This window comes from Polistes canadensis, unplaced genomic scaffold (assembly GCF_001313835.1).
Source record: "Polistes canadensis isolate GaletaPanama2010 unplaced genomic scaffold, ASM131383v1 scaffold_115, whole genome shotgun sequence".
NCBI lineage: Eukaryota > Metazoa > Arthropoda > Insecta > Hymenoptera > Vespidae > Polistes > Polistes canadensis.
The window spans coordinates 368,937-387,471 of NW_014569662.1; the positions used below are offsets into that span (position 1 = coordinate 368,937).

General features: G+C 38.6%; 1 protein-coding gene across 2 annotated transcripts in view; it reads left to right on the forward strand.

Moving 5' to 3' along the window:
• LOC106787804 (Krueppel-like factor 3) overlaps positions 1-18,535 on the forward strand; it is a 222,528-nt gene that overhangs the window by 135,559 nt on the left and 68,434 nt on the right. The gene's annotated exons all lie outside the window — the stretch shown is intronic.

Here is an 18,535-nt window from a genome sequence, read left to right on the forward strand (position 1 = left end):
GAATGAAGTAGAGAGAGAGAGAGAGAGAAAAGGAATGGAGTGGAGAGGAGAGGAGTAGAGAGAGGTGAAGAGACGTTGAAGATTACGCGCGAAGATACGGCTACCTAGACGGCGAAATTCAAATGAGCCGCGGTACTGAATCGAAGGAGAAGTTGGCGCTGGATCAGTTACACCGCGTTTGGTATCTGATGCTGGAAACTGGAACCATAGGACGAGGCTGTCGGTAACGTCTCGCTGTAACCAAGTGTGTAACGCGCGTGTCGTTTGTTTTATAAGCCAAGTCGGAGTTACAATAGTTGTCTACTCACCCTCTTTTGCCTTTTTATCAAGTCTTTCAAACCGGTTTCCAACGAACGTACGAACCGACCAACGAACGAACGAACGAACCAACAAACGACACTTGGCCTCTCTTCAACAGGAAGAAACTTTCTTTGACTCGCGGAGTCGGTTTAAAACTTCCTCGAAATAGCTGTGATACGAACTATTGAAGAAACGATCGACGATCTTCTCTCTTGATCTTGATGATGTCTTCACGTAGAATAAGTAAAAGGAGAAATCACTTTGGTTGAGTCGTATTTTAACTATACGATTATTTGCGCAATAGACGAGTTTACTCTACGTGCCAGATTGAAACGTTAACCCTTAATTAGCAGCAAACTCTAAGCAAGCGACCTCAACGATCGCGTACGTCAACGTGCGCCGACTCTAACTATGTTATAATCATTTCTCGATTATCATCGCTGATCTTCCTACCTACCTACCTACCTACCTACCTATTTCGTCATGATTTCATTCAATCGTTTAACTTTTTTCTATATCTTCCTTTTCAACTTATTTTTTTATCTCTTCTTTTAAAAAGATCTATTTAAACGGATGTCTCTTAATACAAATTTAAGAATACGTATCACACACACCGATACGAATTGAAATTATAAAGAACGAATTTACTCGTGCCGTTATTTTAAACCGAAGATTCCCAAGATCACCGATGAATATCACGAAACACCGTGTCCTTTTTATTTTCTCAGATGTACTCAGATAAATAGTGCGAGAGTTTCTGTGTGATAGAACGTGAGCATGCGATCAATGTACATAAATATATATACAAGTATACGTGCAATTTCGAAGTTCTCTTAGCAAGCACGAACTTGATACCGTAATGGTCCTTCCTATTAAGACATTAAGAAATATCGACACTCGTAATTCTAACGTACGAATCATCCGCTCTTTTGCGGGATGCAAACTATCTTTTTCTTTCTTTTCCACTCTGTCTACATATATATATATATATATATATGCATATATATTACATGTATTTATCTATCGACGCCGTTGCTCGCTCTATAACGTAGATATTTACGACGATCGTGGATTTCGATTAGATTTATATCCATCGATCGAGCCGAGATTTACGTTAGGAAAGAAACGCTCACGGTTAAACTCGGAGAATCTTATGTGTTTAGCGAGTATTATACAAAGTCCGTAGTATGAATGAGAGATGAGGCAAGGACGAATATCAACGAGGACGCCCACGTTTAGAAAATTTCATTTCATCTAACTTAACGTAGAATTCTTCTTAGATATCTAACTGCAACGATGGAAAGAAACAAAAAATAAAAATAAAAAAAAAAAAAAAACAAGCAAAGCTATACAACATTTCCAAGATAAATCGAATATTGTTAACGAGTAGGAAGTTTAAATTAGATACCATCCATCCTAGCTGTAGGTAGAAGTTAGTTTGATTAGTCTCTTGGTATATCTACGAATAATACTGAATATAAGACGGCGATTGGCGGGGATCCAATCGGGGAAAACGTGGCACGTGTAGTAGAAGTCTTTGCTATTCAGGATTTACTTTACAGGTGGTACCGCGTGACCCCTCCACGTACGTCCAACTTAACTCGTCTCTCTCCTTCTCTCTCTCTCTCTCTCTCTCTTGAAACCAAAAAGAAATGAAAAGAAAATTACAGTAAACATAGAAATACAAACACGCAAACGTACTCGGCTTAAATCACATATCCTTGGATCTATCGATTCGTTTCTATCCCTTTTCTTCTTCGTTGCTCCTTCTCATTTTCACCTTTCTCTCTCTTTCTTTCTATTTTTTTCTCTCTGTCCTTTTTTCTCTGGTGAAAATATCGCGAATGGTGGTAGAGATGGTAAAGAGAACCGAGAGAAAGGGAAGAACGGTGGAACGGGTCCGAAGTCATCGAGGAGGAGACCGTTTCATGCCACCCCCACCTAGAACAGAGAGAGAGGCTATTTTACCGCTAGTCCAAGGCAAGATAGGATGACCTACTTTGACAGGCTCCTCCTAAGGAGAGGGGCATCCAGTGCGGCGTTGATTTCTAATCGGAAAAGTCGCTCCGTTGGCTCGTCGACCTAACCGGCCAATCCGCAGCCGTCCGCTGCCTCACCTTCTTCTCGCTTTGCATCGACCGTTCTATGCGAAAAAGAGATCCGTCCAATCCGGGAGCATCCGATTCTCCTGCTACTCTTACCCCATTTCTATACACCTAACTTATACATTTTCATTGCTTTTATACATTTTTATTTACAAATAACATTTATATTTTATATAAACAACAATTTTTGTCTTTATAATGATTTACATTTTACTTGCTTTTTTTTTTTTTGGATTTACTAATCAGTCCAAATCATTGATTTATGTGAAAATTCTTCTTATTAAATAAGTTTTACTTTTCATATATTTTTTTGATCAGATTTTCTGACACGATTAGAACGTTATAGTTAAAGTAACAATTAAGAGATCGTGTGTTTCTAAAAGTCGAGATTTATCTTCCGGACAGGGGTCCGTGGGAAATGATGCACTAGTGCCAAGATGGTAGAACAACCTCGGACCCGCTCGAATAACCGTTGTACGTCTTTAAAGACGCGTCATTAAGGTTAAACGCTCTCGAGAAGAGAATTAGTCGATTTTACTATACCTATTTACTTCAGCTTATGTTGAGAAGAAAAGGTGAGAGAGAGAAAGAACGAGAGATCCTTGTTTGATGCAAAGTAACGAATTAATGTAGGGACTGTTGACTGTTTCTTTGCTATGTCACATTTAAGATGGATTCTAAATTAATCTGTTATTAGTTAAAATCATTTTCTCAAAGAGAGAGAGAGAGAGAGAGAGACGCGAACTCTCTGATTACATTCTTAGTCGTATAATACTATAGCGAATAAAATAACATTAACTTTTTAACGAGCAAACATTACTCTTTAATATTATTATTTCAATTTTCTTCTACACATATAAATATTTTAAACTTTCTAAGATAAAATATCTCATATGATTGAATTTAAATCTAATTCTTAATTAATTCTCCGCAATAGGCTTGTATGTATATATATATATATATACGTGTAACGTGTACATACCACGTCGATGTATGAAACCGCGAATTCAATCGACATCTAATTACGACCGAACGATAATATTTCTTCGGGGCAACTCAAAGTCCAAAGCATTGCGTAGTCGAGAATAAGAAGAAGGAATAAGAAGAAGAAGGAAGAAGAAAAAGAAGACGATGAAGAGAGGACGTAAAAGAAGAAGAAGAAGAAGAAGAAGAAGAAGAAGAAGAAGAAGAAGAAGAAGAAGAAGAAGAAGAAGAAGAAGAAGAAGAAATAGAATCGATAATAATTTAACCGAGTCTCTCGCGCTTGTGCAATCGTCCATCGGGGTTGCGCGCGTTGGCGCGCGCGCGCGCGAGCGCATGGTATCATTCGTCGAAGGATCGAGCATTCAGGACCTCGAGCATTAATCTTTCCTCTCTTTCTCGGTTATTCCGATCGAACGTTTCGGACGAGTAGACAGGGTACTCCATGACGGGAAATGTCGAGGTCCTCGTCTGCTGGGAATGAGTTTGCTGGTTTCCTCCCACAAGACAACTATCTCTCTCTTTCTTTCTTCTTTCTTTTCTGGCTTCCATCTTCTTCTCTCTCGATCTTGCACCGTTCTTCTTTTGGCTTCTTCGGCCGACTTGTCAGGAGCTCGCGACTATTGTTTTACCTAGAGCGAATCCTCGTTGCGGCAATTCCCTCCTCTTAACGTCACGATATTTCTTAGATGAGCAGAATACTAGGACCCTGGACACGAGTCTAAACGCTGGACCGGCATTTAAAATCTAAAAAATGATGATATGCAAGGAAACAAATTTTCACTAACTTTCCATATCTTCATAATAATCTTCCTTACTTTTAGAAGTATTCATCAAAACATTTATCTACGTTTAAACGAATTATTAACGTAGTCCGTGAAACGTAAGTCCGAGTAGATGGTTAATGATGATTGGCTCCTGTCATTGGCATACAATTATCGCAAAGTGTTTTGACGTTTGCTGGAAGAGAAGCACCGGCCTAATGGGCTGGCAAGCGTTTGATGAGAGCCGTGCCGGTTGCAGGGTGCGATGATAAGCAAGAGATAACATGAAAAGAGAGAAAGAAAGATAGAGAGAGAGAGAGATGAACGGTTGGTTGGTTGGTTGGCTTCAGGCAAGGCGCGAGTTTGCACGACGAGCGTGCGAGCTTCGTGTATCATCGTGAATAGGGAGCAATCAGATATCATTAGCCTTTTTACCGAGGCCGTTGTAGTACCGCAAGGCCGTCCGAGACTTTCCCACGATCCTTGCAGGTGCATCGATTTCTTATCGATCATCCCTTTGATGTCTCGTCGATCATTCCCCTTACCTAAATCAAATTATATTTTTTCACCGTTTGACTTTGACGACTACGCGATGTCTTATGAAAAAGACAAAATTCTATATAATATATGATATTTACAATCTATCAATTTTTATGATAATATCAATGAAAGTTGAAATGATTCGATTAATGTTTCGTATATATATATATAAGAATTTATTACTCGAATATTAAATTCCATGTTCAGGATTTTCTCGTATTTTCCAAAGAGGGAAGATAAGAAAGTAAGAAGAGATATGCTATAGATCGTTATTTATGATCTTTTAGGTGGGAAAATAGTTGGTGCGTCGCGGTGCGTGTCGCCTCGCTTTCGCGATGATATATGACGCTTATGTTAGAACCGAGTCTTCCTTAAATGCCCGGTAAATAACGCGAGTCTTCGTCTACCGAGGAAAAGCGTCGATTTCCTTCAGATGTCTAATAAGAAAATTACCTACATACTCGTACCTACTCATTCTTTTTTTTTTTTTACTGTCATCGCATAAAACGATATACGACAAAGTTTGACGTAAACTTAGTTCTTCTCGTTCTTATCGTAAAAAGAAACAACAAGATGTTATGTCGCGCCAGCATACCTACTCCATCGTTTTCTCCTAATGGTCAATGCGATGACTTTTACTCTAACGAAAGATTATTCTTTAGTTGAACATATATATGAAAGGGTTGAAACGATGTTATATCTTAAAATAAAAACAAATAACATTTCGTTTCAGTTGATATTATCCTGTATTGTTAAAATAAAAAAAAAGATACGAATTTAATTATAAATTTGATCACAATTATGGAAGGATAAATTCGTATAAAAAGTTTCCATATCCCAATAAGAGATCATGGAAGAAACGTTAGAGGATAAATAATTATAAAATAAATATATCTTGAAGAAGTAAATTCCGGTGGATACGTTCGGTCTCCTTACGGTATCTTTTACGATCGTTTACGTTCGGTCTCACGATCGAAAACGGGGAAGAAAGTTAGAGGAGAGTATACACCGATTCGAGCGTAGATTTAACACCTAGATCGAGGAGTCCTCGGTATCGGGAGTCGCGCCATGGTATCGCACGGTTCTGCAGGTAACGAGTTTCAAATGAGATTCCGATGTTTTGTCCCGGTCTCTCGTTGGGTATCGCGTTTAACAGCGATAACGAGGAAATCCCCGCGTCGGAACGAGTCACGACGCTCACAAGCTGGAACCATGGAGGGAATCTCGAAGCATGGAGAAGGGCTGGTCCAGTCTTATGTGTGCGAGAAAGAAACATCGTCCACTCTCTTCTACTTGCATAATACACAGAAATCACACAGACAAACATAGGTACATAAACGAGCAGTAGGATTATACTTATAAGGATGTATGCGTGTACTCGATGCCACGTTTTCTCTAATTCTCCATGATTGATGGCGATTGGTGAATTTTTGTTTTCCCCTTGGACAGAAGAACGGAGTGGCAGGTGATTACCGTCGGTAGGCTGGTCTATCGTTGCACTTCGGTACAACTCGGTACAGCTCGGGGTGCCTCTCTTGGATCTCCATTTAACTTTGAAAGAAGTCTTTCTCTATCTTTCTCTGTTTGAGCGAGCTTGCACGTAGACGCCGGCGGGCCCGCGTATATACGCATCGTCGAGACGATATAACGACCGCCGAGTGATCGTTAAAGGCGAACAAAAAGATCGGGGAAGGGAGGAAGATATTCGATAATGACCAACGATCGCGTAAAACATCCTCCACCTTCTTCTTCTCCTCCTCCTCTTCCTCCTCCTCCTCCTCCACAACTTCCTTCTTCTCTTTCTAACTCGACTCGACCCGATTGAGTTGTCCACGTGGAAAGCAAAGCAACTTGGGGGGAAGACAGGGAGAGAACTCCTGCTTGTCTCAGCTTAATTTCATCGCTTAATTTTGTCTTCCTTCTTCTTCTTATTTTTCTTTTTCTTATTCTCAAAGATACTCTGTCTAAGTTTCAAAGATATAGATTTGCGGTTAGCACGGAGTATGTCGTCTTTCATAGATAAACAGATAATAATCATTGTTCGCAAGCGAACGTACTCGGACACGAAAGGGTTGTAAATTTTATTCACCATCTTAATAAAATCTATCTTTACCGATCGGTTGCATTTAATTTATTATCCGAACTTTGAAAAGCTACCAACCAAACCAAGTATTCCCATAATCCGGTTTCCATCGTATATTATTCTATTACGTTTCGCTTGTTTTCGTACAACCGATTAATATTTCATCCTGCTTACGTTTATAGATCGTTAAAGAACGCTTTAGTGGATATACTCTAGTAGATAGAGAGTGGAGATAAAAAGAGAGAGAAAGAGAAAGAGTGAGATAGAAAAGAAGGAAGAAGAATGATGGCAAATCAGTATGCTTTCGTTTTACTAAACTACATGAAAAAAAAAGTGCATGTAGTATATGAGGATAATTTTCTCGTTAGAAACAATTTCACTTACAAACGGTCGATCACCGTTAACCATACTGAAAGTTCATCGTACTTTCCATCATAAAATTACTCCAATATTCTACATATTACGATCATCTCTATATCGACGTGTTTTTTCTTATAATAAAAATAGTTCGGAAGAATCGATTGGTGGTAGCCTTTATCGATGTATAAAGTCTAATCGAACATAATATCCATGTAAAATATTACACATATAGCTACTAATTAATCTATCTAAATGTATATCCTAACAGAATCCGTCTATCTTAACACACAGAATCGAAATTGTAAAAGTGTGTAACCCCATGACTCGGATGGTAGGCAGCTTATTTCGCTCGTGCAAGAGAAGTCGCTCTTAATTGCGCTGATATACGATTCACCGTGGACTCCAAGAGCTATTTCACTTCGACCTAGCCGTTAATGTTACGCAGCGTTGCGATGCGGGGCCGTAAATTACACGTACGCGATCCTATCCCGCAGGAGTGAGTTTCCCTTCTCGACCGCCCGGAAAGAAAACCGAGCTTTCTGTGCCCTGTGGAAGAAAACAACAACAACAACAACAAAATTGCCTCGCGAGTTCGATAGAATCTTTTCTTTTTTTTTCTTGTATTTCAACGTTCCTCTTATCCTTTATTCACTTTCACCTGGACCAGGTCAGATTTTAAACTAAGACAAATCCTTAAAAGTTTTGTTTTTTTTTTTTTCTATCTTCCTTTACTAATTATCATTAGTCGCATACCTCTCTTGTTTAAATTCATTGTTACGTATATAGAAAATATTTTAAAAGACGATTTTATTTGAAATCACGCCGAAGAGAAATCAAGCGAGTTAGAGTTCGTGCAATTCGACGCACGTGCCACGACTCTAAACGTTTATTGTAAATCTATCTATAAGAGTAAGTTAGAAAATGATTAAGATTAACCGATGATAATTAAAATCGTGTACGTTTGTGTTTCAATCATGAGAAAATAAAAACGATCGTTATTTCGATAGATGTTTTCTAACTCGTCGCTGTTGTCAAGAGGAACACGATTATTCGATTAATTTGTAATTCTATCCGCGTTCTAGCCTGGGAACATCGAACGACTTACGACGAAAACTTACGCACGTACCGAATTTTTTTTTTATTCTCTCTCTCTCTCTCTCTCTCTCTCTCTCTCTCTCTCTCTGTCTTTCTCTCTCTTTCTCTTTCTCCGGCTCTTTAGAAACGGAATCGTTGTGAAATCTTTAGATGAGAAAGGAAGATTGCGTTTATTACGTTATTCGATGGAATCCTCGGGTGAATAAGTCGAAGCGTTATATATGGGTTTTGTTCGCGTTTACCGGACCGTTCCGATCACGTTTACCGATCAAGATTCGTTCTTGGTAAATTGCAACGAGATATATCCACGTGCTATTGATCATTTTTTATAAAAGTCATTAGTTTATTACATCACACTCGCGTCTCGTCTACTCATGAGAAGACGTATAAAAAGGAAAAGGAAAGGGGGAAATAAAAAAAAAAAAAAAGAAGAAGAAAAAAATAACAAAAAGAAACGTTTCTTTATGATAAATAGTATATCCGTCTAAGACGAGATTACCGATTAATTACTGATAGAGAGACGACGTAAAGTAGGTGTGTGCAACCTTTTGCAAGTCGATAACGTGCCTGTATAATAATCGCGGTTCTGTGTGTTGTTGCATCGTATGCGTCATATCGAATACGCTCGAAGCATATCGCGACTTTATCGTACAAATCGTCGATGGAAAATAAATTACGATTGGGTTTTCTTTCTAAGCGAATTTATCGACTCATTGATTTATTTCTATTACTACGGATAGTATTAGTAATTTAGCCGTTGGCAATGAGAAGTGCAAGGTCGTACGAGATCTCCCTGTAAATTATATTGCAAAAAATAAAAAGAAAAATAAATAAATACTTAAAGAAAGAGAAACCAAAAAAACAGTAGAGATAAAAAATAAAACAAACGTTGATAACTTCATTGGTAATTAATTAACGACTATTAAAAGCGAAATAATAGTAGAAGAAGCGTTTATCGATATAGGGAAATTAATCGATTGTAAATTAATCGTCTTTTCTCATCTATTATAACGTCAATGCAATTACACGCTAATTAAAAGCGTGTTAATCGCGGATACGGTCTCCTATGCTGCGTAAGGGCGTGAACCGGTAATTGCTATTCCACTGTCCGGACAGTGTAAAAGTATCAAAGACAATGGATACGAACTAACCTCGAGATCTTAACAGACCGAGCTATGCAATCACGTAAACGAGATTACGTAGAAACACCGGAATATCGTTAGGAGATTTCACGTACTTTGCTACTAACATAAGATAAGTTTAACCAGAAGTTCTCTGTTTCCTGCCAGCTATATAAATCAAGAGAAATTGAAATAGTAAGAGAGAAAAAGACGAGAAAGAGATTTTTTCTATCTTTTTTGTTTTTATTTCGTTACTTTAAGGTCATTCTCGAAGAAAATTTGCATCCGGAAGAAAGATTTGAAGTTCCAGTACGAATGACTAATGCGTGAAAATTGAAGGTTCTCTCTCTCGAGGAAACGTTCCACTTAAAGAGGCGTGTGTATCGACTGCAACGTTCGTTTGAAGCACCTTTTATATATTCCGGAAGCTTTTAGATACTTTTAGTGTAGTCGTTAAATTTACGATATATCCATAAAATTTTACTCCTCTCGAAAATGGTAAAAAATCGGGCCGAACTACGCGGCAAAAGGGTTTTAATTTATTAAAAACGACTTCGTAAGCTTTTCCAAATGCGAATAGAAAAGATTGAAAGATAAGGAAGAAGATGAAAGAGTTGTACATATTTCGACTACGAGTAATAGACAATCTAGAAATAGTCTACTACCTTTTTTGAACTTAACTTTTAAGCGATTTTGATTTCCTGAAGAACAGTAATGCTCGTTGTAAAAAGATCTTAATAATAAATATTAAAAAAAAAAAAAAATTACAAAAAGAAATATTATAAAAGATTGCAAATAAGATACGAGTTTTGGTAGTAATTGTGCGTTGCTGCACCCCATATATGCGAATTTAACTGCCGTGCTTCTTGCACGTAATACAGTGGCGCGGCGTTAATTAGTACTCTTAGGAAAATCTACGTATGTTGGAATGAAGTGTGCGGTACCATGTTCATTATACATTTAATACTAACGCAAGAGCTAACCTTTCTTTCTTTCTTTCTTTCTTTTTTTACCAGAGGCAAATTGTTGTAGGCCGTAAATGACTTTATATCCGATTTAATTGCCCGCAAGCTTCGTCCTTTTTTTTTTTTTCCTTTCTTTTTTTTTTTTTCACTATCTTTTCTTCCTTATATATCTCGCGTGTGCTTCCTACATACTGGTCGTCCCTTTAAATGACCGCTCGTAATCTATTCGATCTTATCGAATTACATTGCTAGGGAGAATCCTAAGAGTCCGACCACCGAGCTAGAGTCGTTCTTCTCTTTTACGCGTGTTCTGTTTAAAAAAATCTTAAGACAAATTTTTTACCATATAAATAAGAGAGAGGACGACGTAATTGATAAAGGAAGTTCGCGAATTTTCTTAAATAGAAATACAATGAGAGAAAGAAAATATGTTAGCATATCAATATTGTTCGTTCAACGATATCTCAAATAGACACGTTAACGTTAGACCTCGACCATAAGCCTAAGGATTTGAAACAGTATATGGGAGAACACAACGGCAAGACGGCTATGATGATCCTTTAGAGCTTGTAGCATACCCTGTAACCTCGTCTATGTAGACTCCGCGGTTGTACCTGTCTCTCTATCTCTTTCTCTCTTTAGCCACACACCAGATCGGTGGTGTGTGCTTGCAATGTGTTGCTTCTGCTTCTGCTGCTATTGCTGCTGCTGCCTGCAAAGCGACCTACCGTTATGCGGTTAACGAGCTACCACCGCTATGCACCGACCACACGGTATATCCATTGCGCATGCACGAAATGTAAACGTGGGAACCGGAATTGGTAGTTGCCTAGAGGAGGAACAGAGAAAGAGAGGGACTAAGTCTAGAGGGACCTCGAAGGTGCACGTCGAGACCTAACGTCTGAGAAGCTGAAGCTTTCGAATAGTAGTGTTCCTCTTTCTCCTTCCCTTCCCTTTCTTCAGTTCTTCTTGATCTAATAAAAAGAACAATTATTTTAGATCTTTCATAGATTGGTATATTCATTGATTATTATTCTTAAATAAATGATTTCTTTTATTTTTTGTTTCAGGTGAGTTTCCAACAAGTAGGAGTTACCTTTCTTCTTTTCTCATACTTTTGGTAAGTAGTAGACACTCTCTTTTGTAACCTGAAACAAAAGGAATATGTGTGTGAAAAGTCTTTGAAAAGGAAAGAACAATTTATCTAAAGTATTCGAGGTCACTCTATCTGTTTCTTTGTCTTTAAAGATACTCTTGAGAAAGGATTGGAAAAGTACAGGTGCAGTTGTACTGTTTTCTGTGTATATCCTTTCGCTGGAGTCGAATCATCGCACGAATCCTTGTTAAGGATTTATCGGTGACCTCGGTTCTTCCTATCTCTCTTTCTTTATTTTTTTTTTTTTTTTTTTTTTAGATCTTACAAAGAGGAACGAATTGTATCCTCCGTGGATTCGCCTTGAACCAATCCGTGCATCTGCCCTTTCCTTGTCGTCTATTTTTATCTTAGTAAATTTTACTTTGGAATGAGTGAATCGATATTTATCCCCTATAGAATAGTTTGTTATACAAAGTATGACTATAGGGTAGAGAGATTCCTTTAACTGTAGGGGAGTGTTATCATCGATATCTGCGTTATACGATATTTTATTGTAAAAATCATTGAACGAGTGAATCGAATGAAAAGATTACAATCGTAGGTAGGTTCAGATGATTACACCTTGCACTCGCTACGTCATAGGTATTCTACTAGGAATTATATCCTACATACATTTTCCTTGCTAAGGTATCATCATCAATATCATCAATATCAACATCATCATCATCATGATCATCATCGCGAGGAAGAATCTCGGTATAAGTTAGATCTCTAGTTGTCCTTTTCACAGATTTATCTTTTCGATATATCGAACGCTTTGAGAAGACGTGTCACGGACGAGTTAACGTTCAAGAATGGTCTTGAAAAGTCTAGGAAGGTTCGCTTTGATTCGACAGAAAAGCTAGCTATATTTGTAATACGTATTCGTTAAAGGATCGAAGATACCGTCTAGAAGGATTCAAGAGCATGGTTTTCTTTAGATGAAAAAAGTCTGGCAATCGTTTAGCTTTACCTCGTCTCGAAACAATTGCTCTTTCGTTTGCTTTACTTTGGAATTGGATGGAATAGAACGTAAACGGTCGCGGGACAAGAACCATGATCCGTCTATACTACGAAGGACTTACAGATAATGTCATAATAATTCACCGATATGGCGATCTATCGACAAAGAGTCGCTCTCCTGTCGTTATTTTTCTCATCGATTCGATTCGATAAAAAACCTGCAGAATTCTACCTCTTGTCTTCTCTCCCAACTCGATCTTCTTCACGGTTGTCGTCGTCGTCGTCGTCGTCGTCGTTGTCGTTGTCGTTTTCCTCCTCCTCCTCCTTCTTCTTTTCTTTCTCCTCTGCCCCTTCATCTTCCTCCTCTTCGATTCGCACAACTCGCGTGAGCGCATCATCCAGAGCTATCTTTCATCGTTCCAACTTAAACGATAGAGTTTACCGACTGAACGATCTTCTCTTGTCACCGGTTTCCAACTCGGACAACCTGTTTACGCGACGAACGATCTATTCGAGATTAGTTGATCAATGTAATTTCGCTATTAGCGATATACCAGACGCGACCACGACGATTAGTACTTACCCTACTCGCAAAGTACTGCCGAATGATAAAGTATACTGATTCTTAGTTAAGATATTTCTGTCTCTTTATTTGCCATTCTCGTTGATTAAGAGAACCGAAAACACATTTCTATGAAAAATGTATTTATCTAATACTATTCTTATCGATTGCTATACTCGTCAAATTTCATTAGTATGAATGACGATTGATCAAGATGAATGAACTTGGAAGTTGATGATGGTCTCTCGTTAAAATCATGGAACAATTGTATACAACCTACGCTATCTTCTATTCCGTGACTTTGCTATCAATATTAATTAAAAATCTATGACTTACGAACACGAGAATCCCTCGCAATGATCACTATTTACTACTTATGTCATCTCCATTACCTCTGACCAAACCGTTAGAGAAAAATCCCTTATAATGCATACCTCGGGATCGTACGTTCTACGACCTTTGAACTTTACCTTAACCCTTTCTAAGCGTAAACGTCAATACTTCGTGGAGATCTTCACGAGCCTGGCTTCGCCAATGTATTAGGGTAATTGCGGATCCCTACAAAGCAAGGTCAATGATATTCTCTCTTTCTCATTTCTCTACAAGAATAATAAGAATTTTTATTTATTTCCACCTCGAGAGAAGAAAGTAATCATTTCGATTACGATACAATTTTTTTGTAAAATCTCTATACAAAATTTCGTATCTTAAATAATATTACAAAAACAATTACTTTTTTATGTCAAACAAATAAAATGAGAAAAATTCAAGTTTATAAATAAATACCAATGAAATCTAATTCAATCATCTTAATTACATTCTCGAATAAGATAGGCCGTGTAACGCGTGTATAAACAAAGATCGAAGAGAAGAGAAAAGAAAAAGGAAAATATAAGAAAAGAATGGAACCATTTCGGAGTATAAAGAAATTCAGCATGTTTTTCGAGGTACGAGCGCGTCAGACAACGCGTTGATTTCGCGGCCTTGTAATCGATGTATCGCGGTAATTGCCGATACGTATGGTTTGGAGAGAAGAGCGGTACATTGCGCAGAGGCAAAAAGAAAGAAAGAAAGAAAGAAAGATAGAAGTAACCGGCCCTTGGAGATGTTGATTTGCCGCAACGCCGTACCGGAACGGCCGTACAAGCCACCGCGTGGGAGAGCACGCGGCCCGAGTAGTCTCGACTTTCCTGCTGCTGCTGTTGCTGTTGCTTCTTCTTCTTCTTCTTCTTCTTCTTCTCCTTCTTCTTCTTTTCCTCTCATCCACGATCTCCTCCTCGCCTCTCATCTATGGGAACGAACCTACCGAAGAGATCCTTCCTCGTGCTAACGCCGCAATATATTGCCATTTGTTCTGCCCGCTATAAGGCAATATGTTTGTCAGTATCGCGGAATCGAACTCGAACCCTCGAACTCTCGAAACGAAGTGAGTCGATCTTGACCGTTATTTCGCTCCTACGTAAATATATATACAGGCAGCAGTGCATATGGACTCGGACGCTTCTTCTATTTCTTATGTTACTCTTTATATCTATCGTATATATTCTCTACTAACGCTAACATGCGATCGAAGGATATCGATCGGATCCAACGATCGACTCACTTCTTTTTTTCTTTTTTTCTTTTTTGTTCTTCTTCCTTCTCCTTCTCCTCTTACTCTTACTCATCCAAATCCTTTCACCCTATCCATCTGTTTAACACGTAACATCTCTGATTCTCTGTGAACCCTTGTATATATATCTAAGATCATTCTTTCTTATTTTCGCGTTGATAAAAAATAAAATGAACATTTTTCTTCGTTTAAGTTTGAAACTATTGATATTACATGGATGATCTAAGAGAATTTATGGTAGTCAGATGGTGCACAGCTTCTGAAGTAGCTGATCGTAGAGAAATCTCCTGGCGATCGGATGAAAGGTGAGCAAAGGGTTGAGGGGTAAGAAAGAGGGAGAGAGAGAGAGAGAGAGAAGGAGAGATGTTATCTCTCCACTGGGGCGGAACATCGAGGGTGGTGGCTCACCGCTCGGTAGTTTATACTTACTCGCACTTACTTTATTAGCTGCTAGCCGTACGAGATACGACGATACCATCTGACGTACGAGAGCCGGCCGCGTTATAAAGACGTGACGATGCGCGATAACGAGGCATAAGAAACGACGGATTATTAATTTCGTGTCTGGACCATAATCTATCTTCTTTCTCTTTCTCTTACTTGCAGCTGATTTTATATAAAAAAAAAGAAAAAAAAAAAAAGAAAAACAACAAAATTTAACGGTACATCAATGACATTATTTTTTTGTATTCCCACTTAGTTTTATTTTTACATAAAACGTCGTTGATTTTGATCGAATATGTCAATGCATGACCACACGCGTGTCGAACCACGACGAATCGAAAAGTGCATCGGACAGAGAAAGAGGGAGAATGAGAGAGAGAGAGAGAGAGAGAGAGAGAGAGAGAGAGAGAGAGAGAGAGAACATGCCCGGTGCAAATCGGTACATTTCTCCATGTCGGAACAGACGTTCCAATCGGCTTCGCCTTTGCCCGTGATATATCGTTCCATGCCACTCGAAACAACCGCGAGACATTTCTGTTTTCACCTTTGCGACCTACCGTCCTCTGTCGATATGTAACGCTATAATAAGCGAGTTCTCCCTTTTAGAGTATAACGTTGAATACACATATCAAGTTGGAAAGAAAAAATTACATTTGATATATTATATTAATTAGATTAAATTATTAAAACATATTTGTTTGTTCATTTATTTATCAAAAACGAATTACTAGAATCGATAGGATAGTAGAATATACCACGATGTTAGTTTCTTTCAACAACGTTCCAAGCGTTTCTACTTATATCCTTAAAGTACAAATCCGACTCGTGTAAGCTGCTCTAACGTGGATTAAGCTACACTTGTAATTAGTTTCTCCCGACGACGAGTTGGAATGAGAGATAAAATGAGAAAAAAAAAGATAGTATGGAAATAAGTTCGATAGTTGCAGACAGAGTAGAAACGTTACAGCCTAGCAAATGGTTAAGTTGGATTCGAAGAATTCGTGGCACGCGTGCTAGTACCTTGCTTGCCACGAACACGACTACTACAAACCTACGCGAGCAATGATAATAAAGCCATAGAAAAAAAAGGAAAGAAAGAAAGAAAGAAAAAATTTCAAACTCTATGTGCCGACGACCGTCGTCCTGTCCTTTCGATTTCCAAAGGAACGATCGAGAGTTTGCGAGCAAGCGTGCGCGCGCTCGCGCGAGCTCGTGCACACGCTTGCTCCTTAGTCATGCAAAGACAACAGAATACGTAAGTGCTGACAGCGGAAAAATAATGAATTATGCACACTGCGGCTCTTTCAATACGGTTGCGGACCAGTGCTATACACGCGCAAGCACTTGGAGATTATCCGTCCTCGTAGCTTCCATTCTCTTTCTTCTATCAATTCTCAGCCCACGGCGGACGTTTGATAGATCTACGTCGAACGTCGCAACCTCCGCCTCGAACTTTACTAAGAAATTACTTTTTTTCTTTTTTTTCTCAATTTATTCTTACATTTATATTTTTACCTACCTGTCCAACCTAATTGTTACCATATTTTCGCGATTTATTCGTATCTACAAATTTGAAATTAACCCTATGTATCTTTCTTTCAAATCGAAACGAGGGAATTTTTAACTCTATCTAACACGTGTCCCGTTTCTTTATCCTCTACATGAATATTATAACGATAATAATAATTATTATTATTATTATAACTTATTCAATATAGATGGAAAAATAAAAGGAGGATAAAGTGGATAGAATTGGACGTCTTTCACGCGCATTTAACAGTCACGTAGCAAAAGTGATATATCGAATTTCACGTTCGTATAAGCTCGTCGAGGCGTGGGACGTCACGTGTGGGTGACGTATGTGCGAACGAGGACAACGCTCTGTGTCACCAGGTATTCCAATTGTCCTGTTACCGGTGACGCGGACTCGCCCTGAAAGGCACTACGGTGAAACGCGTGTCCGACAAATTGCCGCTTAGAACCTAGCCACGATATTTCTTCGAGTCTTTCACGTCGTTCGACTAGGAGTGACTTTCGATTATCATCGGATAGATTATACAATATATACGAGAAAGCTAACTTATTATTTATTTTTATTTTAACGAGACGAGAACCTAGACGGAAATTCTAAAATAAATTATCTTTTTTTGCAAGTCTTTGCCTCGCGTCGTGTGTAGCCACCAGTATTCGTGATGATGTTCTTTGAAAAGAGGAGTTTGGTGATCACCGATAACGTTGCTTTACGATAATGTAGCACTTAACTTAATTTCATATACTGCATTATGGGCAGTAAAGGCGCAAAATGAAACGAAATTTATGACATGGTAGACGAAAAGTAGCCGGTCCTGCTTCTTTCTCTTTCTCTTTCTCTCTTGGTATTAACCGAAGTCGTGTTGAAAAAAAAAAGAAGTAACAGAAAAGAGGCAACAACAACAACAACAAAAATGGAAATGTAAAAATTCGATATTTTATGTCGTTTTCGCTCGACGTTAATACCAGCATCGAGATGTCCTTTTATGGGAAGGGCTCCCTTTATATTTCACGTAGTATTATAAGAAAAATGTCTTCTTAGGTCTTGGAAAGTTCAAAGCGTCAGCTTGAATCGTACACCGGCCTTCTCCTTTCTCATCTTCTCATCTCAATGATCGTTCCCTCACGAATCCGGCACTCCCGTTTACGAGAAAAACGTTTCGACGGTGCTACGACTCAAAGGAGAATCGGAAAAAAGTAGGACAAATTGCTTGGCGGTGTACGTCGCGAAATGACACACCTTGGTGACTGTAAAACTTGGAGCTTCGAATAAGAGGAAGATGACGACGGGAGAGCGACGATAATAAAACGCCGACAGAAAGAGAAAGAAAGAAAGAGAGAGAGAAGAGAACGTTCGGCCGCGATTCGCTGTGCCGTGCCCTTAGCAAGCATTCATAAATAAATTTTAATGAATCGCCCTCGATATTTATCATGCTGCATCCATTGTCGCCCGATTACTTGCAGATATTACTCTCTTTTCTCAAGAGAAACGTCATTGTCGTCGATAAGCTTCTTTTCCTAACAACAATCATATTTTTCATGCCTTTCCCGATGAATATTTCCAACGATACGTGATTTATTCTCTGATCGTTGTGTTATTAACGTCAATAAAAATATACGAGGAATGTTCATATAATCGAATCGGTGAACGAGATACATTTTTCAAAAGGGTTAATAACAAAGAAAAAAAAAAAAACTTCTTACTTACGCCACTGCGTTGCGTTGGTCATTATTTCGTCACGATCCATCTTGCGCTTTTGCTCCTCCGGTTTTCTCGTCGGTTATCGGCTCTTTCGATCGTCGAAGAGAGTACCACGATCGAAACGAAACGTCGATTCGATCGATGCTTCTCGCATCTCATCGTCCAGCTTCTCTTCGAGAGAATCACAATATGTATTTCGGTGGATCCAATTCTTTCCTTCTCCCTTAGGCTTCTTTTTATTATACTTGCTCCGTTCTGTACGTGTTGAGAGAA